Source organism: Carcharodon carcharias, chromosome 23 (assembly GCF_017639515.1).
Source record: "Carcharodon carcharias isolate sCarCar2 chromosome 23, sCarCar2.pri, whole genome shotgun sequence".
NCBI lineage: Eukaryota > Metazoa > Chordata > Chondrichthyes > Lamniformes > Lamnidae > Carcharodon > Carcharodon carcharias.
The window spans coordinates 33311723-33332783 of NC_054489.1; the positions used below are offsets into that span (position 1 = coordinate 33311723).

General features: G+C 46.0%; 1 protein-coding gene and 1 long non-coding RNA gene across 4 annotated transcripts in view; one reads left to right on the top strand and one right to left on the bottom strand.

The window, feature by feature from the left end:
• Positions 1-21061, bottom strand: part of LOC121294059 — a 71142-nt gene that overhangs the window by 30233 nt on the left and 19848 nt on the right. The gene's annotated exons all lie outside the window — the stretch shown is intronic.
• The window catches only part of LOC121294056 (phosphoethanolamine/phosphocholine phosphatase-like), a 44269-nt gene that overhangs the window by 16093 nt on the left and 7115 nt on the right, over positions 1-21061 (top strand). The window contains exon 1 of one of the 2 annotated variants that reach the window (XM_041217596.1): positions 7186-7637. The exons of the other annotated variant lie outside the window; for it this stretch is intronic. The gene's annotated coding sequence lies outside the window, so the exon portion shown is untranslated. Of the gene's footprint in view, positions 1-7185; positions 7638-21061 lie in introns of those variants that run through there. 2 annotated transcript variants of the gene reach the window in all.

Here is a 21061-nt window from a genome sequence, read left to right on the forward strand (position 1 = left end):
TTTCTTCTCCGCCGATGCTGCCAGACCTGAGTTTTTCCAGGTAATTCTGTTTTTGTTTTGGATTTCCAGCATCCGCAGTTTTTAGTTTTTACACAAGGAAGAAGACTGCTGGTGAAACAAAGAAAGCATGAGTGGAAATTTTCAGTGAGGTCAGCAGCTGGAACCTGGTGCCTTGTTCATGGATTCAATGCTGAAAGTGGTTTAATGAAGTCAGGAAAGATGAGTGGAGTGGCACATTCACCTGCATCCTGATTTGAGTATCACCTTTAACCCCTCACTCTGCCTTCTGAAGCCTACTCCTCACACCAACTTACCTTGTAGGTATACCAATCCCGCTCTATCTATATGCACTTTCTCACATTCCTATTTTGCCCATCCACCAATGACACTCATCCTTATGCAATGTCACGTCTCTCCCTCATAGTAACCCCCAACAAATGTTCTCCATCCATCCATTCAGCACATGCCATTACTCTCACTCATATGTCTCTTTCCCTCCTTGTTGGCAAAGAGAGCACAGAATACGAGGGAGAGGCAGAGAACTGAAGTTTGTCCTCCAGCCATCTCTCAGCTGGTAGCTGCAGAGGTGGGGGCTCAGAACATCAGTAGAGTTTCAGTGTGCTTGGCTGTCGGAGATGGGGAGCCAGGGCCTCCCCACTACCTGGTCACAGAATTAAATATCAGGCGGCCACAGGGTAATTGAACACTCAACACATGTTGACCTGATGAGTGAAATATGATCACTTAAAACATTCTTATCTCGATGATTCTAAATTATGCCTTTCACCCCCCCAAAGGCCCTTTGAGCGTCCCACAGGTGGACGATGATTACTCCTCAGAGAAAGTCACTGAGGGTGTCCCTTCACAGGACTCATGCAGACCATGCACCAGCTCTCTCACACACATTTCAGTTGGACTGGTAAGGCAGATAGTTGGGTTTTCACTTGACTGATACATCACAAGTGAGCAAAGGCAGATGGTGGACACGGGGACAGCAGTGGAACGTCCACATCAGAAGCGCAGAACGTTCCAAGCTCCACTCAGCTGGACACAGATGCTGTATCCCAGGGGCTATCAATGAAGAGGATATTTCTGGAGCAGCAGCAGAAAATATGCAATGTGCTGGCTGCGGGACTGTGCGCTTGCAGAGAAATTGGAGAAGCCCATCTCATGCATGAGTGGCATGATGTTGTAGCCCTTTGCAATGATGTCTTTAGCCATGGAAAGAGTAGCCATGGAGCATCAAATGCAGCAATCAAAAGAGTGCTTCACCAATGGCTTATAACTGATGAATGCCACCTTAAAAAGGACGAATGAAACCCAAGCCTCGGCCTTTCATTGTCCCACTGATCTGCAGCAAAGCACTGTCCAGCTCCTGGCTAGCAGGGAAGTGTAGCTGACCCATGAGAGGGATGATCCTGAAAGCACACGTGGAAGTGGAGACTTGGCTCAAAATACTTCCACTTCTCACCCATTGTGGACCCCCCTCCCCCCAGTCAATACCCCACATGTTGCCCGTAGCCTGATGGCCGAATCTGTCCCTATGCAGATAGAGCAGTATTTGCCACAGGTCTTGTGAGCTCTGAAGCCAAAAGAACATCAGCCAAGAGCATCTCAGCAGTCAGCGCAGGGATCTGAGCTGCCTGCCTCTACCTCTGCTGAAGCCACAGGGTTTGCACCAAGGAAAAGTGCCAGGAAGAGGAAGAGTAAAGATTTGCAGTTGCATCAAAATGTGCATGCGGGTGTGTTAGACAATGTTAGAATGTCAAGTTTCTGTATTTGTTTTTGAGCCACGTAATTAAAATTTGTTTGTACCACTTTTCCATGTTGCTGGCTGGCAAGTGGCTTTTTCACTTGTGATAATGGTAACACAGGAATTGACTCCAAGCACTGGGATGGGGTGGGGTGGGGTGGAGTCTGTGAAAGTGATGCTTGGTTGTCAGGCTTGCTTTGTGTTGATGAAATGCATGGGGTGGGATTGTGATGGAGAGAAAGTGTCTTTTGAGTGAGATTGTCAGATGAGTGCACTGGTGAATCCTAAATGAGCCTTGGAATAATGAGGGCAGCCCGGGCAGCATTGTGCACTGCTGCTGGTGCCGCAATGGAGCCAAGTCTCCGCTTCCATGTCCCCTTTTCAAGATTATCCCTCTCATGGGTCATCTGCACTTCCCTGCTAGCTAGAAGCTGGAGAGTGCTTTGCTGCAGGTAAGTGGGACAACGTAAAGCCAAGGCTAAGGTTTCAGTTATCCTATTTAAGGTGACATTCATTGGTTGCAAGCTATTGATGAAGGCCTGTATGCACAGAATACAAGATCCTGCAAATGTCTCCGATAGAACCCTGGACGGATCCAAAGGCAAAGAAGTTGAGGGCAGTGGTAAGCTTGACAGTCACTGGTAAAAGGTGTCCAAATCCAGTTGGCAGCAGATCTTATTCTAGCCAATGTCTGCCAACACCTGATATGAGACCCTGAGAAGCTGGTGTTCTGAGAAAGCCTGTTTCTATGCCTTTAGACCCTGTGTGCCAGGTATGATCTCCCTGCTGAACCCCTCTTGCTTCTGGAGCTGCAGTACTGTGAGGAGCAGGCTGTTCCTCTTTTTGCTACTCCTGTTGCTGCTGCTTCTGGTGTTACTCAACTTGGTCTTCATCTGAGGACAAAGTCACACAACGTAATTGGCACCAATACTGATCTGATAGATCAACAGTTCCAAATTGCAGATCTGCCATACAAACCACCATTGCTGTCAATTTTCCTCTCAATGCAAGTGCTGTGCACAAAGCCTTTCATATAGGCAGGTAAGAAAGCAGCTGAGAGGCTTTGGTACCTATTCACATAATTCTTTGTCATGTCTTCAGCCCCACAATTGCCATTGCGTTTTCACTTTCACTGGCGAATTCCAGGAAGCCTGTGTTAGAATTAAATTGCAAAAGCCATTCACTGTAATTGACCAGTCAACATGTTGAAATCGACAACTCACTTCTCCAGAGGGAGTTGCTCACATACACACTCCTTGTGTTGCAATTAGATACGCAGGTTGGAACCAGCGCTGAAAATTTTCTCCGTTTCAACCCCCACTCACTCCCATGTGCCCCGGCACATTAAAATTCAGCCCACGGTGTCATTGAGAGGGTAGAAAGGGAAAGATTCATTTGATGTCTTGCTGTTGATCAAAGCTTTCACAAATCCCCTGTGGCAGATACTTCCACTTCACAAGAGCATAGAAATGTTGTCAGATTGCATTTTCAAGGCTAACTCAACTGATTTTGTCACACTTGCTGTTTGAGTTCTCCAACAAAGGGTTTTCTGCTGTTCAGTAAGTGACCCAGTTCTGATGTGTTAAGCCTGTTCATTCTTTCAAGAAATGCATCATTTAAAGCACATACTGGCTTATTTTAGCGTTTAGCAGAATCACCAAAACAAAATATTATGATGCTCAACTCAAGTCAATCCTTTTAAACCAAAGTTAGTGAAATTTATTGAACAGCAACACAGGCACATTTTCAGGACTGACAAATTGGGCTTTACAAAATTAATGGCTGGGATTTTCCGTGCCTGCCGGCATCAGGTGTGTTCGGTGCCATGAGCAGACAATGTGGCGCGATCGGTTTCACAACACCATGAAACCAGTTCGCAATCGTCCACTCAGCCCGCCAATGGTGGGCCGCGTTCCCTACCATTGGACATCACTGTAATACATCGGCAGATTGTTATTCGGCCAGCCTGCAAGAATCACACACACACACACACACACACACAGACACACACACACACACACACACACACACACACCACCACCACCACCAGCGCTGGATCATCTCTCCCACTGACGTGTTTCACGACAGCCCATAAAAGGTATGCACTTGGCAGGGTGCACTTTGAGGAGAACTCAGAGGTGAGTACATGGCAATGATGTACAGCGCTCGCCAGGTTTGCCAGTTGGACTTCAAATTTGAGGAGTGTTGGTGGGGGTCAAGGGCAGTCCTGCCACTGAGGTGACTTGTGGGTGGATGGACAAAGGCAGCCCTACCGTTGAAGAGACTTGTTGGAGGGAGGGCAAGGGCAGCCTTGCCTTTGAATATAGCGCAGAAGCATTCGGGGTGGGGCGGGTAGGGTGGGCGAGGGAAGTGGCCGCACATTAGGGAAACCTTGTAAAAGTGACCATTCCTCTGTAGCTGGGACTGTTCAGGCACAGCCACTTTGATATCATTGGAGTCAGGTTGGAGTCAGGCCTCCAGCTTCTCTGCCCACTCAAGCAACACAGAGGCATCAAAGATCCAAAGTTTTTCAAGCCCCCTGCAGAGTCATGAGCATTTTAATGGATTGCAGAACAGTTGGGCAACTGCACATGTACAAACTGCTTGCTAAATTTGGCCATGGAGCAGTCACTGCTGGAGGCGCTCATAGCCCCTTGCAATATCAGCATCCAGGTTTGGACCAGTCTCCCCCATGGTTCAAGTTAACAGCGCAGCCTTGCCACCCGGGTTAGGAGAATGCCTGTGCCTGAGCTGAGAGCACAGTATACATTCCAGTGGGCAAAGCTGCCACCAATCTGTCAGGTGGAGTGGGGCGGAGGTGGGTTGGGTTTCGGACAGCCATGCAGCGCACTAAAATCTGGCCATCCAAGTGGTGGCCAGCACTCTCCGCAAAGCATTAAGGGGCCTTCATACTTAACCAGGATAGGTTCTTTGTATACCCACGCTAAGCACATGACTCTCTTTCATCCTGCAGGAGGAGTGCATCAGGATCATGGAGCCTGGGTGAACTAGCTGTATGCCTGATGGCCTACAGAGAGCGAAGACGATGGAAGAGAGAGCAACTGAGGCTCCTGGCTGCACAGTGGCAGGAGCAGCAACCTCAGGAAGGAGGGACTGCTGGGGCTCCCACACACGCAGCCCAAGAGCCACAGCGATCCGTCACTGGTCGGCCTCTAGTGACACCCAGGGTCTACAGATGCTGCCTTTCACTCCGGCAGATGACCGAGAACCAGTGTTGCCGAAGACTGCACATGTCTGGGAACTAGTCGGTCACATCCACCAGCTAGTGCAGGATTTGGAACCACAGGGACATGGAGGGCATCGATTGCCGGTGGCCGTGAAAGTGACCGCGGTGCTCAGCTTCTACGCAACTGACTCCTGTCGTGACCTCTGTAGAATTCCACAAATGCATCCATGAGGTTACGGATGCGATGTTATCTTTGTGGGGCACAAAACTTTGTGTATTCCGCCTGGGACCAGGACAGCCAGGATGCAAGAGCAATTTGATTTGCCTAGATCCCAGGTTTCCCACAGGCGCAGGGTGCGATCGACTACACTCACGTGGCAATCTCCATCGCAACATGCGGTGAACTACATCAACCATAAGGGGTTCTACTCACTGAATGTGCAGCTGGTGTGTGACCACCAGAAACGTATCTTGCAGGTCTGCACACGGTTTCCAGGGAGTGTGCACAACTCGTACATCCCCAGTCAGTCACAGATTCCTGACGTCTTCCGGGGTCCATGGAAGCTGCAGGGAGGGCACCTCAGGGACGAGGGCTACACACAGAGGCCTCAGTTGATGACATCCGTGCAGCGGCCTCAGACTGCAACAGAATAACGCTTTAATGAGGCTCATGCTGAAGATGAGGTCCCAAAGCCTGGACTGGTCTGGTGGAGCCCTGTAAGACCTACAAAACAGTCCGCAGATGGTGTCACGCATCATCCTCGTCTGCTGTGTCCTTTAGAACCTAGTGCTGCAATGGGGAGACAAGCTGGCTGAGGAGGAGATGGAGGAGCTAGAGGTCTCCTCCAATGAGGAGGATGCCGATGGTGATGAGGGTGAGGAGGTCCTCAAAGACAATGATGAGACTGGCGTGCTCGGGAGGCCCTTATCGGTGCTAGCTTTGTAGAGGATGGTGACAACATGCAGTGAGGTGACCCCATAGATCCTCATATCGCATCTGTAAACGTTTGATTCCAGTCTGGCTTATGGTAGTGCAAATACCCTCTGTTAGAATGCTCCCATCATGGAATCGAAGTGGAAGCTCTAATGGTCACTCAATTGCAGGAGGATGATAGTGACCTGCAGTGAGGACACTCCATAGATCTTCACATAGCCCCTGAGAATGTCTGACTCCTGTCTGGCCGAGGGCAGCTTGCGCTCTGTGATCTGGATCATATCATGGAGACGTAGCCATGAAACTTTAGAAGCATCTGATCCTTTGTCCACCTTCAGCACCTGAGCCATTCAGGAGCACAGCATCACTGGTCACAGATGCTGAAGAGATGAGGGCCAGCCCCACCTTAAATGTGCTGAGAGCACACAGAGAGAATGAGAGAACTCTGTGATGCCTGCCCACTACATTTTGACAGCAATGACAAGCACTGCCGAGGTGCAGGCATCAGTAATGTGTCCAGGGAATGTAAGGCCAGACCATCACTTTGGTCTGAAGGCCGCACAGAGCACAGGGAGGAGGCCCTGGAATGAGACACCTGCCTTTATCTTGTGCAGAAAGATTTCACGTCTGAATGACAAGAACATTGCTTATCAGAACAAGAAGCCATAGGCAGGGAGACATTCTTGGGAGTTTATTGACAATAATGAACAGTATGTACAAGTGATTAATACCCGTGCCCAGGCTGTGCAACTAATTCTCCTTAACTGCCGTAACCCTGCTGCTATGTCTTGGTGCTCCCCGGACATCCACAGTGGAGATGGAGGCAGCCTGCTGACTGTGACACCCTGTCTGTGATGACCTTGGCAGACATCCTCTGGAGGGCCGAATCCCGGAGGGCACCAGCCTGCTTTCAGTGTAGCAGTGGCACCATCCTCAGCCTGTGGAGCTGGAGCTGCTGAGGTCACAGGAAGAGGGGATTCAGATGGGCCGGACACTCGAGTCACCTGGATGGATGAGCCTGGAGCGTGCACCTGCTGATCCTTCTCCCTATGGGTGCCTGAGGGCCCCAGGCTGACTCCATGAGGAGAGGGGGTAGCTGGAGTGAGATCAAGCTGTGCAGCACCCCTCTCTGGTACATACTGTTGGAGGCCAACTATAGCGTTAACAATGGAGTTGAGCCCACGCAGCAGTGCAGGAGTGACATCCTGGACTAAGGTCTACATGGCAGCTGCCACCCTACCAGTGTTGACCTTGGTGCGTTGGCATGCCAGCGCTATCACCTCAGAGTGAAGATGGATGGACTCCTCCATCGGGCCTTGCAATTTGAGGAGTGCAGCAGACATCCCTTCTTGATGTTCCCGAGCTTGCCTTTGCAGCTCCAGCAACTGTGACATGACCGAGTCAATGCGTACTGGAAGAAAAATAAAATAAGAAGCAGAGGGTTTCAATTGCCCGGGACTGAAAATAAACACAGCACATGAGTGACTTACCCTGCAGGTCGGACACGATGCACTATATGCTGGCTTTAAAGACATTATTAACTAGTTCGAAATAATTCACCTTGCCCCTCTGCAGTGAATGAGAGTCAGAATAAAATCGGCTCCACCGCTGCCGCCGAGGACTGCGCTGCCGTCTCCAAATGTGATGCATGGTGCTGAAACTGCACCGCGTTTTGGGGAGGGGATACCTGCTTCGCTATTCACTTATATCCACCAGTAAACACTCATTTTGAGCTTAGAGTGCAAGAGACAGTGGATCAGCTGGTATGTACTACAGGCTTTATTACATCTGACACTGTGATGTTGAAGCATGGGTTCCCCAAAGCACAGGGCCAGGGACGGTCACCCTGGACCCCAGGAAATATTCTCTGGAAATATTGGTTGAATATTCCCATCTAACCAATGTAGACTATTGAATTGATCCATAATTCTATGACAGAAGAATGTTGTAAGGTATGGGTGAGGGTGGGTAGGGTGGCAGGTGGGGTGAGGGGGTGGGCTGGAAGGTAAGTGGGTGAGGGGTTAGGATGGGTCAGGTGGTCAGGGGGGTTGTCAGAAGGTCCGGGGCGTGTAGTCATGGAGGCGGGGGGTGAGGGATGATCCTGTGGGGCGTCGGATCAGTAGTATGGTTACCCAGGAGTTAGAACTAGTTTTAATCCTTCTAACTTTTCCTGGGTAAATATTTTGGTAAATGAGCTGGAACCATCCAAAGTCTCTTACTCTAACTTGGAGTTTAGAAAGGTTCCAGCCATCAGGGAATTGCCCTTCCGAAGTCCAGACTTCCTGAGTAATTCCCACGTAGTCAGTGAGTCAGGACTTCTGAGGTGTTCCCCAGCACATTTTGGGTCGTGCCTCTCGGGTACAAACATTTATTGATCAGAAGTTTTGGGCCTTAGCATACGAATGAATAGAATTTGACCCAAGCTCGAAAAATGCTTCTGTTGTCTGAGTAATGACTGAACTTAACAATAAGCAATGAAATTTACATTTGTGAATGATTTTCAATATTACAAATGATCAAGAACTGATAATACATATCAGGATTAGTACTTCCACAAGACTTGTTAAAATTTATTCATTCATGGGATGCAGGCAGTGCTGGCTAGACCAACATTTATTGCCCATCCTTAATTGCCCTTGAGGTGGTGGTGAGTTGCCTACTTGAATGGTTGCAGTTCATGTGTTGTAGGAACACCCAGAGTACTGTTAGGAAGGGAGGTCCAGGATTTTGACCGAGTGACAGAGAAGGAACAGTGATATAAAGTCAGAATGGTGCGTGGCTTGGAGGGGAACTTGCAGGTGGTGGCGTTCCCATGCTTCTGCTGCCCTTGTCCTTCTAGATGGTAGTGGCCTTGGTTTGGAAGGCGTTGTCAAAGGAGCTGCAGTGCATCTTGTAGGTGGTACACACTGCTTTCTGTGCATTAGGGGTGGAGGGAATAATATTGAAGGTGGTGGATGTGGTTCCAGTCAAGCAGGCTGATTGTCCTGGGTGGCATCAAGCTTCTTGAATGTTGTTGGAGCTGCGCTCATCCAGGCAAGTGGGGAAAGTATTCCATCACACTCCTGACTTGTGCCTTGTATGGTGGGCAGGGTATGGTGAGTCAGGAGGTGCGTTGCTTGCTTAAGAATTCCCAGCCTCTGACCTGCACCATGTAAGTTTTCACCAGTCACTGATGCATAATTAGCAAGAAATTTTGGGGCTGAATCATCCCAGATTTGCACTAGCGGGCAGGCAAAATGAAGTTCCCAATGCGTTCCCGGGAAACACACCGTTTTTTAAAAAAAAGTTGAAAAGGCCGGAATTTTCCAGTCACTGCTTGCGGCGGGTTCCCCCGTGGTGGGGCTGGCGAGCCATTGAAATCTCCGTTCACATCGGCAGGACCAGAAGATCCCACCGGCATGAGGGGCTGGAAAATTCCAGTCCTTTTCTCCAATTGGGGTGTGTTAGTAAAAATGTTATAACAGAATCCCACAGGGATCATGGATTTCTCCTTAACGAAATCACAGAAACAGGCCAGTTAGCCTGCCTGGTCTATGTCAGTGTTTATACTCCACTTGAACACCTTGCATTATATCTGCTTCTTTCTACCCTGCTCCCATATCTCAATCCCTTCCCCATCATGTATGCATCAAACTGCTCCTCAAGTGCTTTAACCACTTTGTGTCGCAATGAGTTCCACATTCATGCCACTCTCTGTGTAAATAAAATGTTTTATTTGATCTGTGAGTCACTCTCATATTTATGGTCCCTTGTTCTGGACTCACCCACAAATGGAATCAGATTTTCCACATCAACTCTATTAAACCCTTTCATAAATTTAAAGAGCCCTATCAGGTCTCCTCTAAGTATTAACTTTCCCAGAGAAATGATCTCCAACCTACTCAATCTTCCCTGATAGTTGTGTCCTCTCAATTCTCAATTCAACATCCTTATAAATTTTTTCTGTACTTTCTTGAGTTCTTCAATATCCTTTTTGCAGCGTGGAGACCAGAACAGTACACAATACTCCACATGTGGTCTAAACAAGATTTTATATAAATTTAATACTACTTCTCTGCTGTTGTATTCTATTCTTTTCAAATTAATCCCAGTATTTTGTTTACACTTCTTGTGGCCTTATCGAATTTGTTGTTTCTTTTAACGATTTATGTATCTGTATTCCCACACCTCTCTGCTCCTCTTCCCCATTCAGTTTCTTACCTTCCAAGGAATAAGTAACCTCCTTATTCTCCTACCAAAATGACAGTTACTTTTCAACAACTAAAAGTATACTTTCTCTTTTCGTGTACCAAGGACTGAATTCAGCAGTGGCCATCACAAAGCTTGCAATCTACAAGAGGCTTTTCTGTTTCTTTTTCTGGTTTGGTATCAGAACCAGTTGTGTGCTCTTTTGATGTGTGCTCCATAGGCAATGCCATTTTCTATAGAAACAACAGTAAGCAAGGTCACTACTTATTGAGGAACAGCACTAGCACTTTATGAGTAGAACTAGTGTCAAACCAGAACTTTAAAGCTGGGAAACCATTTTCTGAAGAACAAGGAAGAGCAGGGGTTGTGATTTTTGGCAGTGTGCCGTGCTGAGTGGGAAGGGATTTCAACATAGTGAACAAGGAAAATAGTGCATGAAACCTGGTGTCTTATTTTTTTAAGGATTTAGGTCAAATTTATTTATTTTTATTCTTTCACGGGATGTGGGCATTGCTAGCTAGGCCAGCATTTATTGTCCATCCCTAATTGCCCTTGAGAAGGTGGTATTGAGTCACCTTCTTGAACCGCTGAAGTCCATGCAGTGTAGGTGCACCCACAGTGCTGTTAGGAAGGGAGTTCCAGGATTTTGACCCAGTGACAGTGAAGGAATGTGGTTCCAAGTCAGGTTGGTGTGTGACTTGGAGGGGAATTTGCAGGTGGTATTCCGGTGCATCTGCTGCTTGTGTCCTTCTAGATGGTAGAGGCTGCAGGTTTGGAAGCTGTTGACACAGGAGGCTTGGCGAGTTGCTGTAGTACATCTTATAGATGGTACCGCTGCTACTGTGCGTCATTGGTGGACGTTGAAGGTGGTGAATGGGGTGCCAATCAAGCAGGCTGCTTTGTCCTGGATGGTGTCAAGATTCTTGAGTGTTGTTGGAGCACCAATCATCCAGACAACTGGATATATTACAGTTCAAGACACATGGCTTGTTAATAATAAGCTGCAGTATTCCAGATTAAGTAACTATTCTGAAACTTTCTGATGTCAAGTGACTGAATTCTTCCTGAGGATGGGAAATAGAATTGAAGCCTTGTGTAGAATAAAATATAGCTGAATGTAAAATTTGTCCATAGCAAGAACTGCTCACCTCCTGTCCCAATATGATGAAATGGAGAGAAGTGAATGAGGTACTCAAACAAGCTGAGATCCTAGGATATGTGTGCTCTGTGATGTTTGGTTGGTGCTGACCTCAGAGTTCTTTATGAAACTAGATAAGTAAATGGGCAGAAAGACACAGAAGATGAAGTAGGATGGAAGGAGGTTCATGTGGAGCATAAACTCCACCATTGACCAATTGGGTTAAATTGTGTAGCAGCCTTTGAATTCTGCCAATGTACATTCTTCACTTATATTTCCATCTCTTGGTGGACGGACAGCAGTTCAAAAGGAATGCACTTAACTAAAATCCTAGGACAACCATGTAAAGGAATTTGGAAAAGGGGCCCAAAACAATTTAGACTCAAAAACAGTTTAATGTACCACTGAAATTTCTATGTAAATTTACATTTTTAATTCTCTTAAAACTATCTTGTGTATTTCTTTCTTATCATAAGTAATTCATAGTTTATCCTGAAATTTATAGTCTGTCAACCTGGTGGTTTTCTGCTTAACCAAGGGATCAGGAGGAAATGTTGGTGCATCTCATTCTACTTCCAATATAACCCAGAAATCAAAGGATAGATCATTAATGATGAGACACACAATATCCCATTTACTACATCCATAATGTTGGGTTTGGTTTCAAAAGAAGCAGGACCCGATCGTAGAATCTGCATCTTGTGATAATCATGACTAAAAAGTTTAATGAGATGGCCCAAATTATAACACAGCTCTCCGTTTGATACCAAGCACATCTTATGAAGTGGGCTCAGGATTTAAATAATAAGCTGAAACCTAGAATGACTCAGGCGCCAGTTGCCTGACTTCAGACTCTTTCATTTGCGACCTTACAAGTCAATTACTTTTCTTCCAAAAATAATTCAATGTCCGAATTCCTTAAAGAGAATAAAATTCCTTAACACATTGGCATGAAAAGATTAATTAAGGAATGGTAAATGTTGGAGCGTAGAATCAACAGCTGAGGAAAAATTGGACAACTGAAGCAAAATCAGAGGCTGAAATTGTAGAATCAACACTCGACAAATTGCAGTACACTGAACATGTCCCTTTAAAAAGGATTTTATCCTGCATGACCTGCAGAGGGAGTGACACACGGGGCAGGATTTTACGTCCCACGGGCGGGCGTGCACCCAATGCGATCAGGCGTAAAATCACGCGCAGTGACGTCAGGCAAGCGTCCCAACATCATCGCGCTCTCTCGCGGGCATGCACGAGAGTCGGCAGCGCAACACACAATAATTAACAGCATTATTCAACCCATTAAAGATTCAATTAACTGCCATTTTTCGCTGCCCGCTGAATGTTTCAGTTGGCAAGCGGGCGAATAGGCCAGGAAGCCTTTGCATTTTTTATGAAATTTCATCCACTGGCAGGATGAGGTTTCCAACAGCAAATAAAAAAGTGGAAAAAATTTTTCAACTTCATTTCAAACATGTCCCTCTTTGAGTCACATGTGGGGACGTATTTATATCATCTTTAAAATCTTTACTTTTGTTTCTCCAATTCCTCAGCCCTCTGAGGCAGCTATGTGCCCTCAGGGAGCTTTCAGCCCGAGCTCCCGTGCACATGCGCAGACTTCCACACTCACCCACCTCCCACCCCCAACTCCGGCAGCGCTGAGCATTGCAGCGTGTGCTTCATGCTGGCTGGCCGTTAATTGGCCAGCCGGCATGAATTCGCATTTGGGGGCCAATTCCGGGCCCACCTGCCGTGCCCACCCCGACATAGGGAAAATCCTGCCCATGGATTTTCTGGGTCTGCTCGCTTGTATTTACATGGAGAATCATTGTAAAACGGGTGTGAGCGGCTGGATTGCCTGGAAACTTTCGTTGAGCCTTTTAAGAGGCAGTTCAGCTCAAATTCTTCAGCAGACTGGGGGAAAATTGGTAAAAGGAACAGTGTTTGCCTTTTACTTCACTCAAATAATTTCACTGCACACCTTGTCATGATTTTCAACAAGCTTTATAAAACTGAGACCAAACATCATCTGTCCCAAAGAGCAGCACCCCATCAAAGAGAACACATAATTACCGGTACAGACTCCTAGGCCCTTTTTTAGGAGACTAAGGGCAAGCAACATAGGTTCCAAGATGTAGGTGCCACCAAGCCTACCAGGAATATAACTCGTGCTGCCTGGAGAGAGATGGCACTGACACTGGATGGCAACTCCTGTGCGCCCAGGAATGTGAACCAGTGCCGCAAGAAGTTCAACAACCTCACCATGGCTGTCAAGAAAACACACTAGACTCGCTCCCTTCATTGCCTGCCCCAGGCACCAGCACACTCTTAAAGCAACACTTGGATAACTAAGCACTCACATTGCATTCTATTTAAGTGCAGCTTTAACTAGCCATTCTGCATTATGGGTACACAGCTTCTCTAACATAACCTGCAAACCCCTACCCTCCACTTCAATAGCCTCTTAGCCCCATTTCACTTCTCCTATACCTGCTCAGCTGTTAGCCTTATCATCATTCTCTAACCTCTTGCAGGACAAATTTGTGCACAAACCAGAGCAGCAGTGTTGGGTGAATGGGATCTGGTGCAGCCAAGGACACAAAAAGCCAAGTTTTGGAGGGGTTGAATTTATGAGAGTGAGGCCAGGCAGGGAGCATTGCAATAGTCACATCTCAAGGTTACAAAGGCATGGATGAGTTTCAGTGGCAGATGGGTTGAGGCAGTGGCAGAGGTGGGTAATATTAAAGAGATGGAAGTGGGTGGCCTTTGTAGTGGAGTAAATATGTGGTTATAAGCTCAGCTTAGGGTCGAATGGGATGCTGAGGTTGCAGACAGCCTGGCTCAACCTGCAACAGTGGCTGCGTTGTTCCTCCTAAGGAGATTGATGGGACCTTCAGAGATTGCCAAGACTGGGACAGAGGGTAGTTCTGGCCATGAATAGTGGGGATTCAAGGCTAGAATGGCAGCAGGAGAGTAGGAAGGCACTGTTGGGCTGAGGAGGAATCAGGGAAGGTAATGTACCCAAAAGAAGTTAATGAAATGTGGCATGGCTGGGTGACAGGAAGGGGAAGAGGCAGGAGAGAAGGCATCAAAAGGGGCCATGTGTAAAAAAGGACCTTCACTCCTCCCCTTAATTTGTATTGAATGGATCAAGAGATTGTTACAATTGGTACACTCTCTAGCTATTGTAACATTTTATTGTAACATTAATTAATCAACAGGTACAGAACTTTACTGGATCAACAACTGCACCAATCACTAAAGCACTCCACAAAACAAGGCCCAAAAATTCAAAAAAGTTGTCCTCTTCTTGAGTTTGAACCTGCGGATTTAGTAGGCAAAGACATGTCAGTTGGTATTTAGCTCTGTCAGCTTGCAGCTTTCTCTCAGTCGTATGTAGCTGTTTCTTAGTCTAAGTTGATGTGTGTGTCTCACTCTCTCTGTTTATTGAGAACACCAGTGACCTGTGGATGCACGCCCATACTGCTTCCTGGCAAATGTTCCAAGGCTGCCTAAAGTGACCCTGTGGTGTAGAGGTTGAGGGTAAGGTTGACCTTCATAATCGCAGAGAAGCAGTGCAAACAGATGTGTGGTTTCAGGTCTTTCTTCAGCAGGTCCCAGAGATGCCCTTAGCACTCTTAGGAACATAGGAGCAGGAGTAGGCCATTCAACTCATCAAGCCTGCTCCATCTTTCAATACAATCATGGCTCATCATCCACTTCAATGCCTTTTCCCCCACACTAACCCCATATCCCTTTATGTCATTGGTATTTAGAAATCTGTCAATCTCAGTTTTAAAACATACTCAATGGCTGGGATTTTCCAGCCCCGTCACGGGCAGGACCTGCTGTGGGCGGGGCGGCGCCTTAGCCAGAAGTCCATTGATTTGCGGCGGGATGGGAAGATCCCAGTGGCAGGCAGATGCGGAAAATCCCACCCAATGACTGAGCTTTCACAGCCCTCTGGGGTAGAGAATTCCATAGATTCGCAACCCTCTGAGAAAAAAAAAGTCTTCTCATCTCGGTCCTAATTATTCCCCCTTATTTTGAAATTGTGTCCCCTGATTCTAGACTCCCCAACCAGGGGAGACATCTTAGCCACATCTATCCTGTTTATCCCTTTAAGTATTTTGTGGGTTTCAATGAGATCACCTCTCATTCGTTGAAACTCTAGAGAATACAGGCCCAGTTTCCCCAATCTCTTCATAGGACAGTCCCGCCGTCCCCGGAACAAGTCTGGTGAACCTTCGTTGCACTCCTTCTATGGCAATAATATCCTTCCTAAGGTAAGGGGAACAAAACTGCACATAGTACTCCAGGTGCAGTCTAACCAAGGTTCTATACCATTGAAGCAAGACTTCACTACTTCTGTACTCAAACTGTCTTGCAATAAAGGCTAACATACTATTAGCCTTCCTAATTGCTTGCTGCACCTGTATGTTAGCCTTCAGTAATTTATTGACGAGGACACCCAACTCCCCTTGTACATTTACACTTTCTAATCTCTCACCATTTAAAAAATACTCTGCACATCTGTTCCTCCCATGAAAGTGGGTAACCTCACATTTTCCACATTATATTCCACCTGCCATGTTCTTGCCCACTCACTGTGTCTGTCCAAATCCCCTTGAAGCTTCTTTGCATCTTCCTTACAACACACCTCACCAGGCTTGGAAATATTACATTTGCTCCCCACAACTAAATCATTGATATATATTGTGAACAGCTGCGGCTCAAGTACTGATCCTTGCGGTACCTCACTAGTCACAGCCTGCCAACATGAGAAACCAGGTGTTTTGATATTATCCACTGAAAGGTTTGAGAAATATAGACGTTAATTCTCATCTTCACAACTTGTACAGGAAAGTGCAGAGCCGATAAATTGCTCATTGTGGAATGCACTGGATTTCATTTCCCTTCCGATGTAAGTAAGGGTCAGACAAGTCCTGTAATAGACGATCAGCTTCACAAGTTTACCACTGAGGGCGTGAAGATGAGAATTAATGCCCCCTCCGACCCGCATCTCCCCATAGATTTGCAATAGAACCACCTTTTGCCTTAGTGAAGTCCTCATAACCCCAAAATCAAACATGTCTTCTCACACCTTGGTAAATTTATCAAAGGTGATCAGAGACTGAGGCAGATACTGAGCTCTGGGAATGCTTTAAGCCTCATCAAAAATAAATCTGCTTGCAGGATAAATAATTTAATTCATGGAAAAGGCTCTTACAATAGTAAGTAATTTAAATTAGGGAAGTAACAGCAGAAAACTTATGCTATGAATCAGCGGAGAGGGCATCTAATTTGAAATAATGCTTCACTGAACACAGTGAATGCCACCTGCCTATCTAATTAACATCAATATTTTACACATTTTCAAATTTCAAACCATATTGTATTAACAAACCTTCTTAATTAAGATGTTGCAAGCAATATATAGCTAGTGGAATTCTCCATAATATAGTTTAATGAGCACGAAAGCTGTTGTTGCAGGTCTACCTTGAAAGACTTCTAAGTGATGGGAGTCCAGGTTAAGACCATAGGACTGGACAAAATGTTGTTTTATTCTAGATGATTGGTATCCACCATCATTTAGAATACCCTCCATTAACAAGAGTGCTGTATTCTCATCATCACAAAGATCACATTTTTTACTGTGGACAGGATTTTCCACGCCCGCCAGTGTTGTGCATGTGCAGTGGCATGGAGTGGTCAATATGGCGTGACTGGTTTCATGACGGCATGAAACCAATTTGCAATCGTCCACTCAGCCTGCTGATGGTGAGCCTGTCATGAAGACATTAATGTCTATAATGTTATTGGAAATTATTTTTTAAAATAGAGTTTAGTGGTGTCTGTGTCTATGTGTGTGTGTCTTAAATGGGTTAAAGCCAGCTGGCCTAGAGGCTTTGATGTATAGAAAGAAGTAGGTTTGAAATGGTAATTAGATAAACATGGAGAAGTTTAGAAACATAGGGCAGAATCTTCTGCCTGTCGGGCGGACCAGTTGGAAATGGGCACGGGTGGGCGTGGAGCTGATCGCTGCACGGAATCGGATGCGTGCCGCCATTTTATATGGCTGGGACAATTAAGGCCCGCCCAGCGTGACGCACGGCTGGTAGCACTCTGCGCCACCTGTGCAGGCAGGGGGAGGACGGAGAGTCAGGGTCTGCGTATGCGTGAAAGAGCACAGAAATCTCCCTGAGGCACGGACCTGCCTCAGGGAGATTAGATTCAAAATGAAAGTTTCGAATAAAGAAAGAATAAAATTATTTAGACATGTCCCCTCATGTGACAGTGTCACATGAGCAGGGGCATGTTTATGAATTGTATGAAAAATATTTATAAATTTAATAAAACCTTCATAAAACCGCATCCCGCCCGTGGATGAGGTTTCGTGCAAAACGCAAAGGCCGCTTGGGCCTCTTTGCCTGCCCGCCAACCTTAAGGTTCGATGGGCAGCCTTGTCAATTGTCTAAATTGGCTGATTAATGGCCTTAACAGGCCTTTGACAGTGCAGTGGACGCGCAGCCACCTCTGGCCCACACCCGCCGAACAAAAGATCAGAATGACGCACGGTGACATCGGGGTGCATACCTGACATCACCGCATGTCATTTTATGTTTATTTTATGTGTCGACGTATGGGGGCGGGCCCCGCACGCCAACAGGAAAATTCTCCCCGTAGGTGTCAAGGGGGAAATTTGCAATTTTAAATAAACCATTCAAAAGAATGGGTGAAATCTTGCACCTAGCTAGAAGGCAATGTGTTTACTTTCTTCAGCTTACTAATAAAATTGACAGAACGAAAGGATATTATTGTTGGAAGAGGTAAAGTTAAAAGCCTAGTGAGTGACACAATGGAAAATTTACATTCGATGAGAAAGATATGTATAAAAGAGAAAGAAGATTGTGAGTAAGGGAGAGGCATTTTAAGATCCAGCAAGTGTGAGAAACCTCAAGTCTTTCTGCAAGGGCCCAGAGCGAAAGAAACTCATTTTGAATGAGACTGTCCAGGGTGTGCTCTGACAGGCGTCTCTTTAAATCTATAAGATTTACTGTTGCCTTAATGGGACTTTAGTGTCAAATTAATTAGGGGATTCTTGTAGTTATTATAGTAGACGTATGTATGTGTTTACAATCTTTCTTGTATTACTAAATGTTCAATTTACTTTTATAAAAAACCTCTTGAGATTCGATGGTCTTATTACTACTGAATTCAAAGCCTGTATCTTGAAACATACAAATTACAAAAATGGGTTATGACAATTGTTTCCCTCTGGGATTTGAAAATATCAGCCTTTACCATCGCTGCGTCATAACAGGGCCTCGTTTCCCATCATCAGACATCAAGAACTTCATTGTAATACATCAGCATATCATTATAAGGCCAGCCCGCTGGATTCATCTCTTCCCCCCCCACCCCCCATCACCCCAATAGATCGTCCACCCATTTCTGAATCAGGGAAATCACGTCAACGTGTTTCACAACAGCACATAAACAATACGCACCTGGCGGACTACACTTTGGGACATCGAGGTTTGTTTGCCTACCATGCTTCGGTCAGCACTCGCAGTCATTAGTGCCAGGCTTCACAAACAGCACCACATCACTTTTAGGGGGGCTAGGTAGGGCTCTACCTACCAGGTCAGCCATATGTGGGTGGCTTTTCAATGGTTCCAGGGAAAGGTCTTGCTTGGGGAAGGGGGAGAAATGGCCTCAGACAAGAGAAGACACTGCACGACGAGGGCTGTACTAGGGGAGGAGGGCATCCCAGGATGTATGGAGGGCACATGTTGATCTGTGCAAGTGGCCTCAAGGTGATGAGGGCTGTAGAGGCAGTCTCCAGAGGAGATGAAGCAAGATGGACATGTGAGGGTGTGTATGTGAAAATGGGTGGTGATGTCCTTTGAGTTGGCAGTGAGTGAGATGCCAGTGAATGTGTGATGGGCTTGAAATTGTGAGTTTAGAGTGCTGAGATGCTTGCCATACCTTGGCTGCATGGATGAGATCATTCATCCTCTATCTGCATTGGATGGCCAACCTCTTCTGTGCAGCATTAGCACTGACCACTGCTGCCACCACCTGCCATGCTGGATTGGTGATGCTACCGCCTGTTCTGTAGGGGTAGAGGACATCAAAGCAAGCCTCCATGATGTCCAAATGTCATTCCAGTGACACATCATTAAACCAGGGACTGCAGTTGTTTTGCCTTTCATGGACATCTTCCCTGTAGTAGTTGTGCACTGGAAGCACTGAGATATGTACGTGCAGCTGGACTTTAAACATGGCACTTGGCGTGATGAAGCAGTGAGCTGAGGGCGTGGCGGCGAATGAGAGCCTGTCCGCCAAGGAAACAGCATGTTTCCGGGGAACGCATAAGTAATGTAGTGGGTTTGGGATGATACAACATGAAAACCTGCTATCATGGCCAGTGGGAATAAAACGTCATTTTACCCGCCCACTACTGCAATTAGTGCAAATCTGGGATGGTTCCACTCTATAGTCCATTTAAGATTGTCTTTCAGCAGGTGATAGTGGAAAGTTATGCATCTTGTTACAATTATGAGATTTATAAGATTGTTTCTTTTGGGATTATGTCTTTAGTTTAATGTAAAATGAAGGATCATGTGACCTGTTCGGCAGTCTGCCTTACAGCAAATCTGGGTATTTTGATAGAGATTAAAGGGGCTCTGATATTTTTACTGGGCAGAAGATGCAAGGTGTTTATAACTTAAAGGTAATGGCTGCAGCCTGTGTTCTAACAGTGGATAGACTGTGAGTTTCCAAAGCCCCAGGAAGATGTTGAGAATGTTGGGTTGCAACATTGTGCTTTAAACACTCCATTTACTTCCAAGAAAAATGAGAATTGGGGTCTGAAGGATAGCTAATCAGCATTTCCATCTGAATAAATAGCCCATGTGATTCATGTTGCCATGGAGATGTGCTTTGAGAGGGGAAGGGTCTAAGATATCCCTGAAAATTCACAGACAAATTTAGTCTGCCAGGATCCAACGTGACAGTTTGACAACTCTGCTGCGTGCCCGCCAAACTGAGGATCGGAATGACGCACGGTGATGTTAAGATGCACGCCCGTCACCACGTGTCATTTTACGCATCAGCGAGTAGGGCCTGCCCCCGCACGTCGACCAGATGATTCAGTCCTTTAATTTTAAAATTCTCAACTTTGCTTTCAAATCCCTCCAATGCCTCACCTCTCCTTCTGCACTCAGCTTATTCTGGCCTTTTGAGCATTCCTGATTTTAATTGGAGGCCAATCCTTCAGCTGCCTAGATCCTAAACTCTGGAATTCCCTACACCTCTTAGCCTCTCTAACTCATTTCCTCCTAGAATTTCAGCACAGATTTACAGATAGATAATAGTTATCAACAATATTGATTGAAAATCTACTTGAAAAATATTTCTGAAGCAAGTAGAGGTTTTTTAAACATGGATTGGGTGGGGAAGGCAATAAAGAAATATGAGTCACAAAAAATGGTTATTTTGTTCACTTTATCGGTTTCATCTCTTCTAACAAAATCACTCGTAGCCTTGCTGCAGACATTTGCAAGAAGACTAGTTGATGGAATGTTGGGAGAACAATCTTTTATTGCTTCTTGCCCAATGTGCCAGACCAGCTGAGAGTTGCTGAAAGCAAACTGATCTAAGTGGTTGATATTTGAAACATTGGAATCACCAGTTTTTTAGATAAGACATTAAAGCAAGGTCTCTTCTTGCTCAGGTAGATGTAAAAGATCCCTCGACAGGATTTGAAAAACATGGATATTCTCCTGGACAATATTTATCCATCAACCAACAACACCAAAACAGATCGACTTATTGCTAATGCAAATTGACTCA